Raw genomic sequence first — 17,126 nt, 5'->3', positions numbered from 1 at the left:
ATTTTCACCATGGTCTCACCAATATCTCAGCCTTTTGCTTCCTTTCTGCCTTCCAAACCTCAGTAGGCCCTATTCCTTCTCCTTTTGCAAATGACAGCACCTTCCTCTCTGATATTGTCATGTCTTTGGACTTCTGCTGTTGGAGACTGTGAGACAATCCCTGGGAGCAAGTGCTCTTTCAAGAGGAGACAGCACATGCAGCTTGTGTTGGTTTCGTAGGTTCACAGGGAACAGAGCTCTCATGGGCCTGGTCAGAGAAGGAAAACTTGAAGCTCCATTGGCCACACCTGTCATGAACAGCACCATTTGCTGCTCCATGGAGAACTAGGGGAAAAGAAACCTAGCGTTGGTGTGGGGACTTGGGTTTCTGGGGGGCTTTCCTGTGGATTTGGATCCCCTAATGTTGTGTGTAGTGCTCAGTTGCATGGAATTAGGCATTCCAGGGACAAATGGAGTTGCAAGGTTTGCATTAGCCTGAGTGCCAGCGACGGGATGTCATTGTCTGAACACGGACTGGAACTCGGGGTTGGATTCACACTGTGGAGATGAGCTTTCCCTTTCTTGGGTACCCATGCATGGCTCACAGTTTCTGTCCCACTAAAGGGAGTAAGGCCATGCATGAAGAGTATTCGTTTAATGAAGTGATTTTTGTGAATCACTCCACCAGTCAAACATGGTCCCTTCCGGAAAATGAACAGTTTTGCATAAAACGGTCCATTAGTGTCAATGGAGAGGGTCTGACCTCTCACAGAGGAGAGGGCTCCTCTGTAAGCCTAGTCAAGTGGAACTTCTGGGTTTGTGCTTAGACTTGAAGACTATGCCTGCCTCTCTACCCCAGGAGATTTTACCCTATGTTATTATGCATTAAATGCAAAAGCAGGAGTAATTCTACTTTCAGTTAGGGATGAAGACATTTAGCAAAGTTGAATAAGTACTTTAACACACCCAAATGCTCATGATTTTAAAAAATTGTTGTAAGTAGTCTATTTATTAATTTTCAATATTTTAAACCAGAAGAATGACCATGTTTTTAATCACATCAAAGCTACACACATACTCAAAACTGTATTGGCACTAACACAAATCAAATTTATTCTTCACTTTTTGTCCTGAAGTTTAGGGGGTCTTTGCTTTCTTGATCAGTAGAGGCAATTGAAGAGGCAAAACACATTCACTGGAAAAATGGGAGATATTATTTGGAGTCATTATGAAAACAACTTGTAGGTTTTTAAATTTTTTACTCTGTTTAAATTTACTAAATTAATTGTTCTAAGGGAAAACTATGGGTAATAAAAGGAAAATATTAAAGAAAAGGAAAGAGATTTTGCAAAGCCAAAAACTTAACTACTGATAACATCCACAGGGAATTCATTCATCTCTAAGAAATTAACATAGCCTTTTACTTTTGGAGGTTTGACCCTTATTAGACTTTGTTTTTTGATTATAAAAACTTACCAAATTTCTGATTCCTAGACTTTTAACTTCTGCAGGGATCATCAATGTTGTATGATGGATGAACTCTATTATTAAAAGACATAAATGTGACTGTACCTGCATAGAAAATCTGAAATGCAATATTGAAGCAGTAGTTATCAACTTTAGAAAAACATAAAGGACATAAAATGAAGCATTTTCATTACATTATTACTGATATCATTTATATAGTTCTATAGATCAATTTTACACTTTGATTTAACCCTGTCATTAGCAAACTCTTTTTTTCCCAGATAGTTTCTCTTTGAAGGAAATGATTAATTAATATGTAATTCAAAAACAATTGAAGGAGGCTAATGATTGAGGGAAGACTTTTGGGCTTCCATTATCCAAAGTCATGGCCCAGGGTTGCATACTCACTGGACTTCAGCTTTGACCTAGATGGAGCCACAGTCTGTCTTCTTAGATCTACCTGGGGGGCAAATTCATTAATGACAGATTTTTCATTCTGTTTTCTTCAGTGACTTGCCTATAGGAGACCTCTTGGTTAAGACACCAGCGTTCAAAGTGAAGTGACGAAGAGCTCATTACTGAGGGAATGCTGCTTGCACACAACTAATTGATAGCATTCAGGCTTTTCCAAATCCAGCTGGAGCCTAAATTATTAGGTACCACACTTCAGAGAATAACAGCTTCATCACTAGCTTGGTTGTCCTCACCAGGTAAACATGGTCCTTGTATGAGAAGGGATCTCTGAGCCCTGGAGACAGGCCAGAGACTGGGAGGGGAGAAGCAGAGCTCAGCTGGAAGTGGAACTAGGGGAATGAATGCCTACTAAAGCCAGACCAGCATTCCATGGTTAAAGGTTCTCTGGGCAGCAGGAGCAAGATTAAAATGGGATTAATATAAAGAAGAAAAAGTAAAAAGGCTATTTTGACTCAGGCAGAGTAAGATTGGAATACTGTTTGCATTTTTGCCTTAAATCAACATTTCCATTTTTTTTTTCTGTTAATAGAAAAAAAGTTAGACAAAATTACTTGATAGTTCAGGACAAACCATTCCTTCTATCTTTCCACCGCTATTTTGTTTCACCCATATTTACATTTGCTGGAATGATTCTGGCTGTACAAATCTGATGTTTGCTTACAAAATTCAGCATCTGGATTTTGGCTATCTGGCTATCTGTTGCTTCTAACATCTTTGACTTTAGTCACAAAATAACCTTTCTCCATTCTGGATCTCAGGCCCATGTTTGCACAACAGCAAAACATCTAGATAACAGAGGAGAAATTCAGGCATCCATCACACGATCTTCTTCTCACATAGTAACTTCTCATGTAGTTAATAGTTAATTTTACTTCCTTTATGCAGATTTAAGTGGCAACTTATTTATGACAACTTTTAGTCATAACACTTGACATGTGATTAGTAAGAAATTATAGGTTCAATTGAATAAGTGATAAATTATCATATATTTTAAGTTCTGAATTATCTGCTGAAATTATTTTCCAAAGTATCAAAACAAGTATATGTTTCTAAGACTGTTTTTGAACCAAATAATTTTAAATGTTTATTAAAATCACAAAAAACATACAGAAAGCATTAATTTGCTCTCTAACCTTTCAAATATCAATTTGGTAAAATGTCCCACATTTCATCTTCAGAAATTATTTAGTGACAAAATGCACATTAATTTCAGTAAAAAACATATTCAGTGAATGTCAGTTCTTAAAAATTATAACTGATTGGCTGCAATTTTTTTTTTTTTTTTTTTACTTTTTGCCGTCAGTGTATTGGTTGTTCCAAGTAAATCTGAAGAACTCTCATAAAAGTACGCTCTAGGTCAGTTTTTAAAGGAACATAAAACATAATATCCAGCTCCAATATTAATGAGTCCTATCAGATAGTGCAACTGCCCTTTCTAGGGGCTTGAATCTTTTTCTACCATCTGAAATGACAAGCCATTCTGCCACCTGGATAGGTTCCAACTATTATCCTCATGTATCATAGTGTGAGAGGGAGGGGGAGGAAGGGAGAAGGAAAAGGCATCTGGAAGGCCAGAAAATTCACTTTGGTCAAATAGTAAAGAGTTTCTAAACCATTTTTTTCTTCTAACTTTCAGATGCTTCACTGTTTCTGTCATCGGCAAATCTGAAGTTTTCCTGGACCATTTCATCAACCTGACACAACAGAAGTGGGAGTGGACCGCTGGTCACTGTCCACACAGTGCTGCTTGAGTTAATTGATAAACCTCGCCTCTTTATTATTAGCGCTGGCCTTCTGTCTACAGCCACACAGCCTATTGCCCCTCCAAGGCACTGAGATTTCCTTGTGGAATTCTAGCAGATATTGGAAATTTTGGTGGCAAATTAGCAGGGGCCACAAACCAGAAGTGACAGCTCCAGTACCCTGATGGGGGGAATGTAGCAATACCTTGCCCACAGCAATTGGCCAGGCTTATCATATGGACTAATCACAACAGATCTGGGGAAATAATGGGTACCAGATGTTATCGCTTTGTAGGCTGGAGCTCTCCAGAGACGACAGCCATGATAGGAAAGCTTCCTCAAAACAGGAACATGATTCTGTCGCTTATTAATCAAGCCAGGAGGCTGGGTGTGATCATCTACTCCTTCCTCAATGCCATGGTTTCCTTCTGCTCTGTTAATGAATAGGGAAACAGTTTCTGTGTGTGTGTGTGTGTGTGTGTGTGTGTGTGTGAATCTGGATGTGTCTATCACACATGTACACATAAAATTCAATTTACTATCTATAAGCATACTTCCCAGAATTAAATTTTTTTCTTGAATCAGTTATATTCAGCATTGGTATACTGAGGACTCTCTTAATTAAATATTTATTTTATCTATCCTAATTACCCTCAACTTTAAGAAGATTGTATATTTTTAACACATTACGTGATACAAATGGAAAAAAGGACCGGCCTAGGCAACATGGTGAAACCCTGTCTCTACCAAATATATATATATATACATATGTGTGTGTGTGTGTGTGTGTGTGTGTGTGTGTGTGTGTGTATAAATTGGCCAGGCATGGTGACATGTGTCTATAGTCCCAGCTACTCAGGGACTGGGGTGTGAGGATTGCTGGAGCCTCAGATGCTTGAGGTTGCAGTGAGCTGAGATCACACCATTGCACTACTGCACTCCAGCCTGGTTGACAGAAGAAGACCCTGTCTCAAACAAAAAAAAAAAAAAAGAAAAATGATGAAACAAATTCTCATTTCTACCGGCCTTCCTGACTTCTCCATGGATATTTAGCACTACAAATTTAGCTTATTAGGAAAACTAAACCCATCTTTTCCCTTCAAGCGCTCCCAATTTCACTTACGGTCCTACTTACATGAAAGCCATCACCCCACACCACCCCCCCATTTATCTAGACCTAAACTTGGAAGTCACCTTGTACTGCCCTTCACTGAGTCTGTCTCCTAAAGGTAGAGTCCTTTCCCTTCTCACAGCCACTATCCAAGTTCAGTTTCTCTTCATCTCATTTGTAGGGTATTACTGTAACCTCCAAAATGGCCTTGATTCTGGTCTCTCTCCTGCCCTTGATTTTTGGATTTCTCATTAGCTTCGCATCCCTACATACATCCTCAGCTCCAGCCATGCCAACCCCATGAAGATATCTTCCTCATGGTGTTCTCTCAAGCTCTTTCCCTCGCACGTTCTGTCCTGCCTTGGCTGCATTAAAAGGGGTGCAATACAGGAGGCAGGGAAACAGTTTGGAAGCTAAGTAACTTGTCTGAGGTCACATAGAAAGTAACTGGTAGAGCTCAGATTTGAACCCATGGCTTGCTGCCTGTAGCTTTCTGAGTTTGCGCATTTATGCTGATACAGCAATTGGCATTTCTCCCCTCCTCTTGGATTGCACCAAGGGTCTCTATATGCTGTAGATCTAGGTGGGCCAAGCCAGGGAGACCCTCAGCAACAAACAACCAGCGAAATAAAGGATTATTTCTATGGGTCCTTTTCTTCAGGTTGTAAAATAAGAAAAGCCTTGAGTTCCTCCTTCTTACTCATGCCACATTCTTTCTGTGCCTTCCAGTCTCATCTTCTACAATGACACCTGGGCATACTGAGTATTTACAGCTGAAAGAAATCAAGAAAACCACAAAAGCAGAAGAGCACTCTCTGACCCTCTTTCTTTATCTCCGAGCTTATTCCACCTTCCTCCCCTGAAGAAGGTCACAAAAAAATTCTCTGGCCTACTCCCCTGAAAGTAGGTCATAAGACCCTCCATCCAGAGCAGTCCTGGAGGTCAAGAAGAATCTGAACAAACAGGCCTTGCTAAGTTCCCCCACGTTTATTACCATTAAATCATACCCCTTTGTCCTCCAATCACACTTCTGAAAGATTGTTCGTAAAAATAGTTTTCCCTGGATCTTTGGGTCTTCATTTCTAAAGGCTCCGTATCACATAAAACTTATATGAATTAAATTTGGTTATGCTTTTCTCTTGTTGACTTTTGCTATAGCAGTGTCAGCCATGAACCTTGCAATGAGTAAGGAAAACAAGTTACTTTTTCTCTCCTACAACCAACAGGAAAGGGTTTAAAATTACCTCTCAAAGATCACAAGAAATCTTGTTGAAGTTGTCATTTCTTCCCTATCTGATGGCCCAATTAGACAATTGGCTTTCTGCTCTGGGTGTTCCGTGTTTCTTTCAGAGACTCCTAATAACTTGGCGGAGTGAGCTGGAGGTGAGGACTAGGGAGAAAAACCTCTATGGTCCAATGAAGAGTGGGCGTCTGATACTCAGACAAAAAGCCAGGTTGCTGGGTAGCCTCTCAGGACACAGCCAGTTGGTGGTGCTTTGCCAGTTATTCTGAAGGTGTAGCCCAACTCCTATGTTATACAGAGCAACAACTCAAATATGACTGTCAAGTAGATCATAATCAAGATGTTTAAAGGTATGGTACTGGTTCTTGTGAAATATTTGTAACATGTGGTTCCATTTGCTTCTCAGTAATTTAGAGCTGAGAAAGAAGTTACAGATATTTTCAACCAATGTTTCTGGTTCACAAGTATTTGTACTGAAAGTTATTTAAAAATTGTAAAGCCTGGCTGGGTGCAGTGGCTCACACCTGTAATCTCAACATTTTGAGAGGCCTAGGTGGGAGGATCGCTTGAGCCCAGGAGTTTGAGACCAGCCTGGGCAACATGGTAAAACCTGTTTCTACAAAAAACTTTTTAAAAAAAAATTAGCTGGGCATTGTGGGTGTGGTCCCAGATATGCAAGAGGCTGAGGTGGGAAGATCACTGGAGCCTGGGATGTCAAGCCTGCAGTGGAACCGTGATTGTACCCCTGCACTCCAGCCTGGGGGAGACAGTGAGACCTTGTCTCAAAAAAAAAAAAAAAGTTAAAAAAGACTTATTAATATGGGCCTCACAAAATTAGAGTTTATGTTTGTTTGAAACAGTACCTGGGATAAAGCTTAACCTGACACTTCTCTGAAGGGAAAGTTTGCCAAATGCATTACTAGTGTCAGCAAAATTGAAAGAAGCATTTTTCAGTTAATTATGAAAGTAAACTGTTCTCAAACAATCTTAGCAGAAATGCTAATTTACATACAATTGATATGTCACAATCAGATTTCATCTATTGCTAACATATTACCCCCCAGCCAATAAAAGTAGTTTCTTAGAAGCTCCCAGTAGAGAAGTCTCTAGTTCTTTTACTGTGTATATTTGAAAGTAATAAAGGCTTATTTCTTTAGAAGTGCTTTCTTAATCGGACTTTTCCTTAGTTTAGCCAGAACTTCACAGAAAATTAGTCTTTTGCTAGCGAGGCTTCCTGTTACATGAGGTTTTCCATTTGAACACATGGGTGTTAGTGCAAGAAACACCCTGTCTTTCATGTCATTCAAGTGACTGATGAATGGGAAGGGGCTTCTTCCTCAAGTCTCCTAGGTAGACAGCAGAAAGCACAATACCGAGTAGCCAATCCTCTCTCCTCTCATTTCTCAAGGTGGCTTTTAAGGTTGAAAAAAATCCTTCCTTAATTTTCCTTGTTCTTTTATTCTCCAAATTTTCTGATTTTTATTTCCAGATACACACTTCCCCTGAAATCCTTACAAAAACGATAACAAAATAATAAAAAAAGGAAAAAAAACTCATGTGAGATTAAGAAATAAGGATTAAGAAACAGGGAGAGAGGAGTAGAGGAGACAAAAGGAGAGGAGAAGCAAGGGGAGCAAAGAATAATGGAGGAGGGAAGGGAGAGAAAAAATGCACGAAAGAGGCAAAGAGAATTCAGCTCACATAAAAGGAATAAAGAGGAGATAGTGAAAACACACATGCTCAAAACAAGGTGGGCTGGGGTGAGAAGAGAAAGTAGAGAAATAAAGGAATGATGCCTCAGTAAACTCCTATCAACCTCTGACGGCAACTGTTGTGCATTTTCTGAAAGCTATTTTCTCTTTTCAGCAGAATCATTACCAGTTGTATGGCTTCCCTCTACGTGTCTTTATTCCAACAATTCAAAAGTCAGAAAAGAAAATTATTTTCACATTAGCAACTCATTAAATGCCTCCGTATTTGTAGCTGGCTCTGAATGCATTGTTTTTACACATCTACATGCCTACTTGGAGGTATTGTCAGCCAGGGCATGCAGGCTGGGAGCCCTTCTGTCATGCATATGGGTAAGTGGGTGGGGTGGGGCTATGTCAGAGTCATCCATCATCCTCCATCAATGTCACCACCACCTGCAGGGACCCAGCCAATGGGCAGTCAGTCACTCAGGCCTGACAGCTGGCCATCAGTCCCAGGTGGGGGATATGTCAAAGCTTTCAAGGTATTAGCTACTGGGGAGGCTCTTTTTGCTAAGACCTGTAGGTTCTAGGAAGGTCTCCACCTTCAGAATTATTAAACATATTTGTGATTTTACTCGCCTCTGTGACAACTGGTCAGAGTCAGGCAAGTCAACGGGAAGATTCGCTCTGTATTTACCTAAAATTATAGTGGATCATCACTTAAAATCAAATGTTGGGCAGTTTAGGCAAGAACAGTAGGCACTTTCATGCATGGCAAACTATAATGTTTACTGTAGTGTTAGAGTTTCATATTAAGCAAGTCTAGACTAAATCATGGCTGCCTAATTAGACAAGGTACTAATGAGTTAAGGCTTTCTCTTTGTCATAAACTGACTCTTCCTCTGAACCCCTAATTAGTGCCTCTTTTTTTAAGTTGAGGTTTATCAATTATACCTCAATATAAAATAAAGTTTATAATCTCAAGTGTACAGTGCTATGACTTTTTGCACATGTACACATCACTATAACCATCTCCCAGATCACAATATAGATTATAAGCTTCTTTTCCAATCACATAACTCATAACACCTCACATTACAGTAACTTATGTATATTTTTATCTCTTTCATTGAATTGTAAACAAAAGACAAGGTCCTAGTCTTTTTCATACTTGTAGTTCCTGCAGTCCCTGGCATGACATATGGCTTATAGCAGGTGTTTCACTTTTTAAAAATTAATGAAAAATTATCTATGTAATTTTGAAGTCAGAGTAGGTCTTTAAAAATATCTCATGTACCTAGTACGGCCTTAACAAACAGGAAGACAACGAAAGAAGAAAATACAAGAAAATGGAATAAAAGAAAGCCTCCCCACTTCCCAATTGCCAACATTTAGTTTCCATCAGCAAATATCTTTTGAGGAAGTGCTACATGCTAGGTACAGGCTCTATGTTCTCACAATAATCAGTGAACAAATCTCTGCCCTCATGGAGTTTATATTCTAATGGAGAAATGATTGTCCAGTCTTACAGAGAGAGGAGTGTAAGAATTTATATGAGAGATTATTACAAGACAACAAAAAATCCTAGACATATTTGAATTGTGTGTTAGCCAAATTTTAATGGAGTCTAATTTACTCTTCTATTCCATAGAGGGGTCATTGCAATACAAACACTGCTAGCCCAACACTGAAGGAAAGGCAGAAGTAAGAAATCTGCATATTGATTTTAATTTTATGTATGAACACTTTGGTCATGGCATATCAAAACTTAGTCCCTGGATGGAGACTAGTAAATTTAAAATCATTGCCAGTATCGAGATGGACCCAAACACCATAAAGTGTACTCAGTTGATTGCCAAATGTCCCTACTAATTGATTTTTAGGAAAGTTTTATATTTCTCCAGCAGGATAGTTCTTTTCTATCTCTGCTTTCATTTCTTCTTCCTTGGTCTTAACAAAGTTCCATAAAATGGTATCTACCCTCATAACTCCCATGTGGAAGGAGGCCCATCTTATTTTTCAAGCTAGTCTTGAAAGACATTGTTTAAAAAAAAACTTCAGACAAGTTAAATTTGAAGGAGTATAATTGAGCAAAAAAAGAAGAAGAAATTATTTGCAAATCAGGCAGCCTCTAGAATCAAAGCAGATTCAGAGAGACTCCAGGGGAACCTTGTGGGCACAACAAATTTATAGACAAAAAAAGTAAAATGACGTAAGGAAATCAGCAGTGAGGTACAGAAACAGTGGGATTAGTTACAGCTCCTCGTTTGCCTTATTTGAACACTCAGCAGCCTATGAGTGGTTAAAGTATGGCTGCTGGGATTGGCCAACACTCAGCTATTGTTACAGAGGCATACTCCTAAATTAGGTTTTCAATCTTGCCTATTAAGCTAGGTTACGGTTCCTCCACAAGAACTCAACTATAGAAGTACAGAGTCCTTCTCAGGCCATATTTAGTTCACTTTAACAACACTGCAGCACATGCAATAGCCTTCACTCCAGAGTCCAAAGGAGTCTGAATCAAGTTATATTTACCAGGTCCAATATTATAGATCCAAGCAGATCTGAAACACCTTCAGCACCGACTGGGCAATCCAGGTTTCCTAGAGGCGAGGCCTAGGACCCATCTGTCCCCAAATTGCTTTACTCCCAGTTCCTGGGTGGGTCCAGTCCTCGTGTCTGGGCTTCTCTTTCGGGGGCCCAATTCAGTGGCCTGCTCAGTCTCCTTACAGGTCTGATTGCCCTACCTTGAACTACAATACATCTGTTTGAGATCTGGTTTTTGTCTTCATCTTTCCTAGGTCAGATCCTGTCTGCTGGTTGAAGTTAGGTCATATCTCTGCTGAACTGTCAGAGCACCTTGACTTCTGAATGTGTCTTTTGTCTAATTTTTCCTCTGCTGTTCTGAACCCAGGCAACCAGACCTCCTGGTAGGGACTAAATCACATTGAACAACTGCACCTGGACATACCCAATTGTCTCCCCAGGACAGGGTTTTGATCTGGCTCACAACCAGTGCTTCATCACCTCCAGCGATAGGTAGCTCACTACCTCACAAAGCAACAAATTCTAATTGTGATCTAATTTTAAGTCATTGTTTTCTTAGTATGAGTAGAAATAAACTTTGTTGTTTCCTTCATGCTTTACTAAAAAATAACAAATGTGTTAGATGTTGAATATTTATATTGTAGTCATTCTGCTAGGCTAAAATTTATGGCAAAAAATAAATGTGTTCTTTGACCTCAAGTTACTCACAGTCATTAGGCCTTCTGAGGAAGATATACTCTTTTTAACAATTTTTTTTCTTTTTTTTTTTTTTTGACATGGAGTCTTACTCTGTCACCCAGGCTGGAGGTCAGTGGCGCAATCTTAGCTCACTACAGTCTCCACCTCCTGGGTTCAAGCAATTCTCCTGCCTCAGCCTCCCCAGTAGCTGGGATCACAGGCATGCACCATCATACTCAGCTAATTTTTGTATTTTTGTAAAGACAGGGTTTTACCATGTTGGCCAGGCTGTTCTCGAACTCCTGACCTCAAGCGATCTGCCTGCCTTGGCCTCCCAAAGTGCTGGGATTGTAGGCATGAGCCACCGTGCCCAGCTTCTTTTTAACAATTATTATTTTTAATTGACACATAATAATTGCACATAATTATGGGGTACAGTGTGATATTCTGATACACGTATACAACGTGTAATGATCAAATCTGGGTAATTAGCAAATCCACCACCTCAAACATTTATCATTTCTTTGTGTTGAGAACACTCAAAAGTCTCTCTTTCAGCTATTTGAAAATATACATGATCTACTATTACAACATGTAACAAAAATGATAAAATCTATGCAAAGCTTTTTAAGATCACTGAAAGAAGCAGCTAACTCTGGCTGAGGGATATGAGGTTGGCAGAATCATGCAAGGTTTTACATGAAAGGTGAGAGATTGCCTAATACTTGAAGAATGAATAGGAATTTTGCTGACATGGAAGAGTATTAAAAACAAATTGCTCCAAGGGAAGATCATCTCCAAAGCATGTTAGAATTCTTTATGATGAAGGTGACAGACTCCCCAACTCAAATTGGTTGAAGTCAAAATATGAGTAGGTTTGTCTTACATATAGTTTGACTTAAGATTCAAACAATCTTACTAGGATTCTGGCTCCATCTTTCTGTGTCTTTGTCAGTTCTACATTCCTTCGTCTTCAGGCAGGGTCTTCTCGTGGTAACAAAATGACCATCACAGTTCCAGAACTCACATCTGCATCCAACACTCTCCAGGGAAAATGTTGCAAAAGTCTTAGGATTCATTTTTGCTCATGAGATCTAACTGGGTTATGTACACATCTCTGAATTTATCACTGTAGTTAATGGGGGAGTATAAGGTCATAGTTGACACTCCTCTAATAAAAGACAGGTTAGCAAGAGAAAAAATAACAAATTTAATTGACAGAGTTTTTCGGGTTTTTTTGAGACGGAGTCTCACTCTGTTGCCAAGGCTGGAGTGCAGTGGCACAATCTCGGCTCACTGCAAGCTCTGCCTCCCCGGTTCATGCCATTCTCCTGCCTCAGTCTCCCGAGCAGCTGGGACCACAGGTGCCCGCCTCCACACCCGGCTAATTTTTTTGTATTTTTAGTAGAGACGGGGTTTCACCAGATGGTCTCGATCTCCTGACCTCGTGATCAGATGGTCTCGATCTCCTGACCTCGTGATCTGCCCGCCCTGGCCTCCCAAAGTGCTGGGTTTACAAGCGTGAGCCACCGAGCCCGGCCGACAAGAGTTTTTTTATGTGAGATGACAGCCTTCAGAAACAAAGACTCAAAGACCCAGGGAAAACTATTTTCATACTTAGGCTTGATGAACAATGGACAGCCATGTAGAAATATGATTGGACCAAAAAGGCGTGATCTAATGGTAAATAAATGAGAGGGAAACCCAGCAAGGCCTGTTTGTCCAGCTTCTTCTCAACCTCTCTATGTAGCAATTTCTTCCTCTGGGTATAGACAGGATACCTGTCGCATGAGGGTCAGGGTCTTCAGGGAGAAGGTCAGAGAGTGACATTTCTAGGTTTTATGGCTTGCTTTGAGGGAGAGGAGTTCTAGTTTCTATGCCCTGTTTTGGGGAAGAAATGGGGGAAGGAAAAAAGAGGTGAGAAAGATCAGAGAGGATTTCCTGCTTCTGAGGCCCTTCCAATTTCCTTGAGTACAAAGTACTCACTTGGCAAAATGCAGTCCTTTGGAGTATTGTCTTCCGAGCCTCCACAGGAAAAAGCTATTTCAATGGCTTCAGCCAGTCAAGAACTATCCCCAGAACTGGAAGGGGTTCATTCTCATTCTAATCACATGGCAAAGAATGAGAGAGAGGTAAGTTCCTCCAAGGGGTATCAAAATATTGTTGCCAGGAGAAGGGAGAATGAATGGCAGGGAGGCAGTTACCAACACCATCTGTAAAAAGGCAGGAAAGTGTTTTTATGTGTGGTCTTACTACAGAATTGGAAGATTTATAATTTATATTTGGAGGACAGGGAGCATTTGGAGATGTGACTACTGATAAGATTGAAAGGGAGGCAGGAATGCTAATGAGAAGGGCGATGTCGCACTAGTTTAGGTAAACACTAAGCTGTTAGAACAAAAAGCCTCCAAACTGGAGTGGCTTAAAGAAGACAGAGATGATCTCTGATTTAAGTAGTAGCCCTAAATAACAACGTGGCTTTGCTCCACGTGATTGTTCAATCAATTCCTTCCTTCCTGTTGCTCCAGCATCCCCTGGGTCATTGACGTTGCATGGTTGGTTGAAGTTGGGTCACGGACATATCCACGTTTTAGCTCATGGGAAGAAGAAAGAGACGAAGGTCAGAGTAGCAATTTCTTTTTAAATAAGCGTACATATTACATCGTCCCATTCCGTGGATGAGAATTTAGTCAATGGCCACCTAGCCACAAAGGAGGCTGAGAAATGTAGTCTCTAGCTGGGGGTGGAATGGGTATGTCCAGGATGAAGGGAAGAACAGATTTTAGGGCAAAGAGCAATTTGCCATGGATGATAAAACTCTGGTAGAATTATTCAGTAAACAAAGGAGTAGAATGAGATGATCCCATTTGAGTTTAAGAGATTTTCCTTGAGTGTGAAAAGAAGCTAAAGTGAGACAGAATCACCACTTAAGAATCATTCAAATGTGAAATGTTGAAGGCCTGAACTAAGGTCTCCTTGGAGATAAAATAAAAGAGTTGAAATACGTGCCCTCTAAGACCTTTTTTTCTCCTCTTCATATCAGACTTCTAAGTAGCTGCTCACTTCCATGGGTCACCAATTCTGGAAAGGTCTAGGCATGTTTCTAAAATGAGCCTACCCACACACATGGACTCAGTGGATGTTAGTAAAACACCAAATGCTGTCAGGAGCATGGACTGAGCTGTTTCTATCATACAACAGGGTAGAGAGCAACTCATTTCTGCTTATTACAATGCAATACATTATTAAATAGTGTGTCAGGGAGGGAAAAGCCGGAGTTCAGCCACTTACTAACTGTGTAGTTTTGGGGAGGATACTTGGGTCTCCCTCTGCCCTTCAGTTTCTTAGTGTATAAACATGGAACTAATACTCTCTGAAAGTATTGTGAGAATTAATGAAATCATCTATGTGACAGGCAGGTGCTCAGCAAGGGACATTGGTGCTTGTCCCTTCCTGTCCAACATGTGCTTGTAAATTTACCTTTGTTCTTAAGAACATCTTCATGCCAATATCAGAGGGAAAGAGATTTTTTTTTTTTTAAACCTAGAGATGCTCTTCCTTGTCCTGGTCTTCCACCGTGCTTCAGACTGATTCCTCTCGGGGAGCCTAGTGACTGAAGATCCACAAGCTCCTTGCAGCTGGTAGAGGTAGCACATTAGAAATTCATTTTTTCGTGTCATAATAACAAAGTGCAGGGTGGCAGGCTGGGCACAGTTTCGTATGGGAAAACCCACAGAAGGGGACAGCTGAAGGGAGCTGTGCTTTTCTCCGGTATTTCTTGTCAGGGAGAACCATCCTCAAAAGAACAAAAAAAAAAAAAAAAAGTCCCTGTTGAATTTGGATGTCTCATTTCCAGGGGCAAAATAGTTCTGCGCTCACAGCCTCCTAGCCTGCTTTTGCTGAATCATCCAGGCTGTTGGGAGTACAATCACTTTACAGGCTTCCCCTTCAACCGTTATCATCCCTCCTCCTAGAATGTCAGTGGCTCAGGGAACTAGACAGGCTGTGTTCTTGATTTGCCTCTGGAAAAATTTCCCAAGAAATTAAATTCCTGGGTTTGTTTCTTAAGCCCTAGAAGTGGCAGTTTAATTGGGGGAAATTTTAAAAACATAAACTAGGTGGGTTTTTTTTTTTCTGAACAAATGAATAGATGAATGTAAGTTGGTGATGTATGGGCACTGGGTGTGAGCGTGCGAGTTGTGTCTGCGGCTTTGTCCAAACGTCTCCAGGTATGGTGAAATGCACTCAGGAAATTAAGCCTAGGTCTTCAAGAGGCAAGACGAAACCCAGCTGTGCACAAACAAACAACTGGCCTCTCAGTGGCTTCTTTGCCAGGAAGCGGTGTTTTGTTTAAAAGACATATGGCACAGTATATCAGAAAATAGATGTAAAGATATGTTAGGACCAGTATCTTAGCTAATGAGTAAAGCAGCACTAAAACATCTTCAAACTCAGAGGCAACTTGAAGAAGAAAAGTATTCCAGGCCCCTTAGGGGAACATTTCAGAGAGCAGAGCCGCCTTCTCCACTGGGCCCCAAGGCATGGCGCCCACGATAATTTTAAGGGCCCACAACAATCTATTACACCTTATCTGAAAGAGGAAAAAAATGTTGACATATTTAAAATTATGTAATAATATGTTGTTATCGTTATGGTGGAAGGGGCCCACGAAGGCAAAAGTGCCCACAGTCCACCAAAGTAATAATGTGAAGAGAAGCCAAAGTTTAAAAGCAGAAAGAATATACAAATGAAGAGAGAGAAAATTAGCAAACTTTAATTATTCAGTAGGCTGTCATCAATAATAAAATCTAATTACTTCTATGGAATACAGTATAGATTTCCACCAATTGATAGACTATTATTTTCATCACTCCAAATATTGATATAAATCAAATCCGACCCTACTTTTCTTGCTGATGTAAGATGAACTGACACGAAATCACCTACCTGTTCAGGTGCTACCTGCTCTCCCTCAGCCTGACATCTTTTACTTCCCTCCAACGTGGGGATGAACTCATGCCTCTGGGTCAGTTTCTGGCATTTATCGTCAACCAGCAGGGGTTGCTAGAGAACAATCCCGGCCTCTCGTCTGTGCCGACAGCCCTTAGAGAAAACCAAAGCTTTGGTTGGTAGTTTGGGCTTCTCAGCACCAAAATAGGCAAAAAGTCTAATTTGCTGTAGAGAAACGGGGCACTTTGAGCTTAGAGATGGAGAAGCAAACACGTTGTAAGTGACGTTTCTTGTTGAAGAAGGTTCTGAGTCTTTGTGACTTGGATGTGAGATCTCCTGTCGGCCGATAGCCGACAGTGAGGAGCGTGAAGTCTCAGTGAGGGGAAGTCTCAGTGAGGAGCATGAAGAATTCGGCTTATCCTCACTCTCAAGCGAACCTGCAGCCCTTTCCTTGGTGAGTGCTGGCTCACTCAGGCTGCTCTCACGGCGGCGAGGTTCGTGTTTCCTGTGCGCTTGCTTTTGAGTTGGGCGAGATTTAAATCTGAACTCCAGTCTGGCATAGAAAAGAACTCCCTGATATAACTCCAGTAACAACAAACAAACTGAAACTTCAGACGAGTTGAGAGTTTTCTTGTTGAGGATTTAGTAAAATGCTGCCGGGGCTGCTGCCTGGTAACAATGTTAGTAAACTGGTAAACCGCCCGCCCCAGCAAGGATGGCCACTCTCAGCTAAAGGGCCAGTTTCAGAAATTCAGTCTTGAAGTGGCGTTTGCTGTCTTGCTGCTGCCTATTGTGTTAAAGAAGGGTTTTTTTGTTTGTTTTTTTTTTTGGGGGGGGGGTGAGTTTTTTTTTTTTTTTTTTTTTTGGCCTGATTGTAAGTGTTTTGAATGTAAAAAGACACCCAAATTCATTAAATGTGTGAAATGATGGGAAAAAAAGTGTGAAATTGTAACAGTCGGTTTGTAGTTGATTAATAGAAATCTCTTCTAACAATCCCCAGAACCTTCCGGGGGTCATTGGAACAGAGCAGCTGTAGAGACAGCAGGAGCGGTTTTGACACTGCCCAGTGAGGGCCATGCAGCGTTCCCAACAAGTGGGCAGAGTCCCATGCACTCTGCTCTCTCCTGGCCTCTCCCAGACGATTGGCTGCAAGGTCAAATGAACATGCAGATTAACCAGCAAGGTGCTGCTCTGCTTTTGGTCTTGAACAGGTTTGTCTTTAAGAGACATTATGGTTTCAAATG

General features: G+C 40.7%; 1 long non-coding RNA gene across 3 annotated transcripts; it reads right to left on the bottom strand.

Annotated features, from left to right (window-relative positions):
* Positions 1–1,068: 1,068 nt before the first annotated feature.
* Positions 1,069–16,403, bottom strand: LOC109027237 (uncharacterized). Of its 3 annotated transcripts, XR_008680952.2 has the most exons (4): positions 10,243–10,693; positions 6,018–6,301; positions 1,456–1,564; positions 1,069–1,174 (listed from the first exon to the last, which is right to left on the bottom strand). It is a non-coding gene; the product is annotated as an uncharacterized lncRNA (long non-coding RNA). The 3 variants fall into 3 exon arrangements; XR_002006358.4 differs by lacking the exons at positions 6,018–6,301; positions 10,243–10,693 and adding an exon at positions 15,880–16,403; XR_008680950.2 differs by lacking the exon at positions 10,243–10,693 and having other exon boundaries at positions 6,018–7,004.
* Positions 16,404–17,126: the final 723 nt, after the last annotated feature.

The sequence above is a fragment of the Gorilla gorilla genome, chromosome 5 (assembly GCF_029281585.2).
Source record: "Gorilla gorilla gorilla isolate KB3781 chromosome 5, NHGRI_mGorGor1-v2.1_pri, whole genome shotgun sequence".
NCBI lineage: Eukaryota > Metazoa > Chordata > Mammalia > Primates > Hominidae > Gorilla > Gorilla gorilla.
The sequence above is the reverse complement of the archived record's forward strand: the minus strand, read 5'-3'. Positions and strand labels throughout refer to the sequence as shown.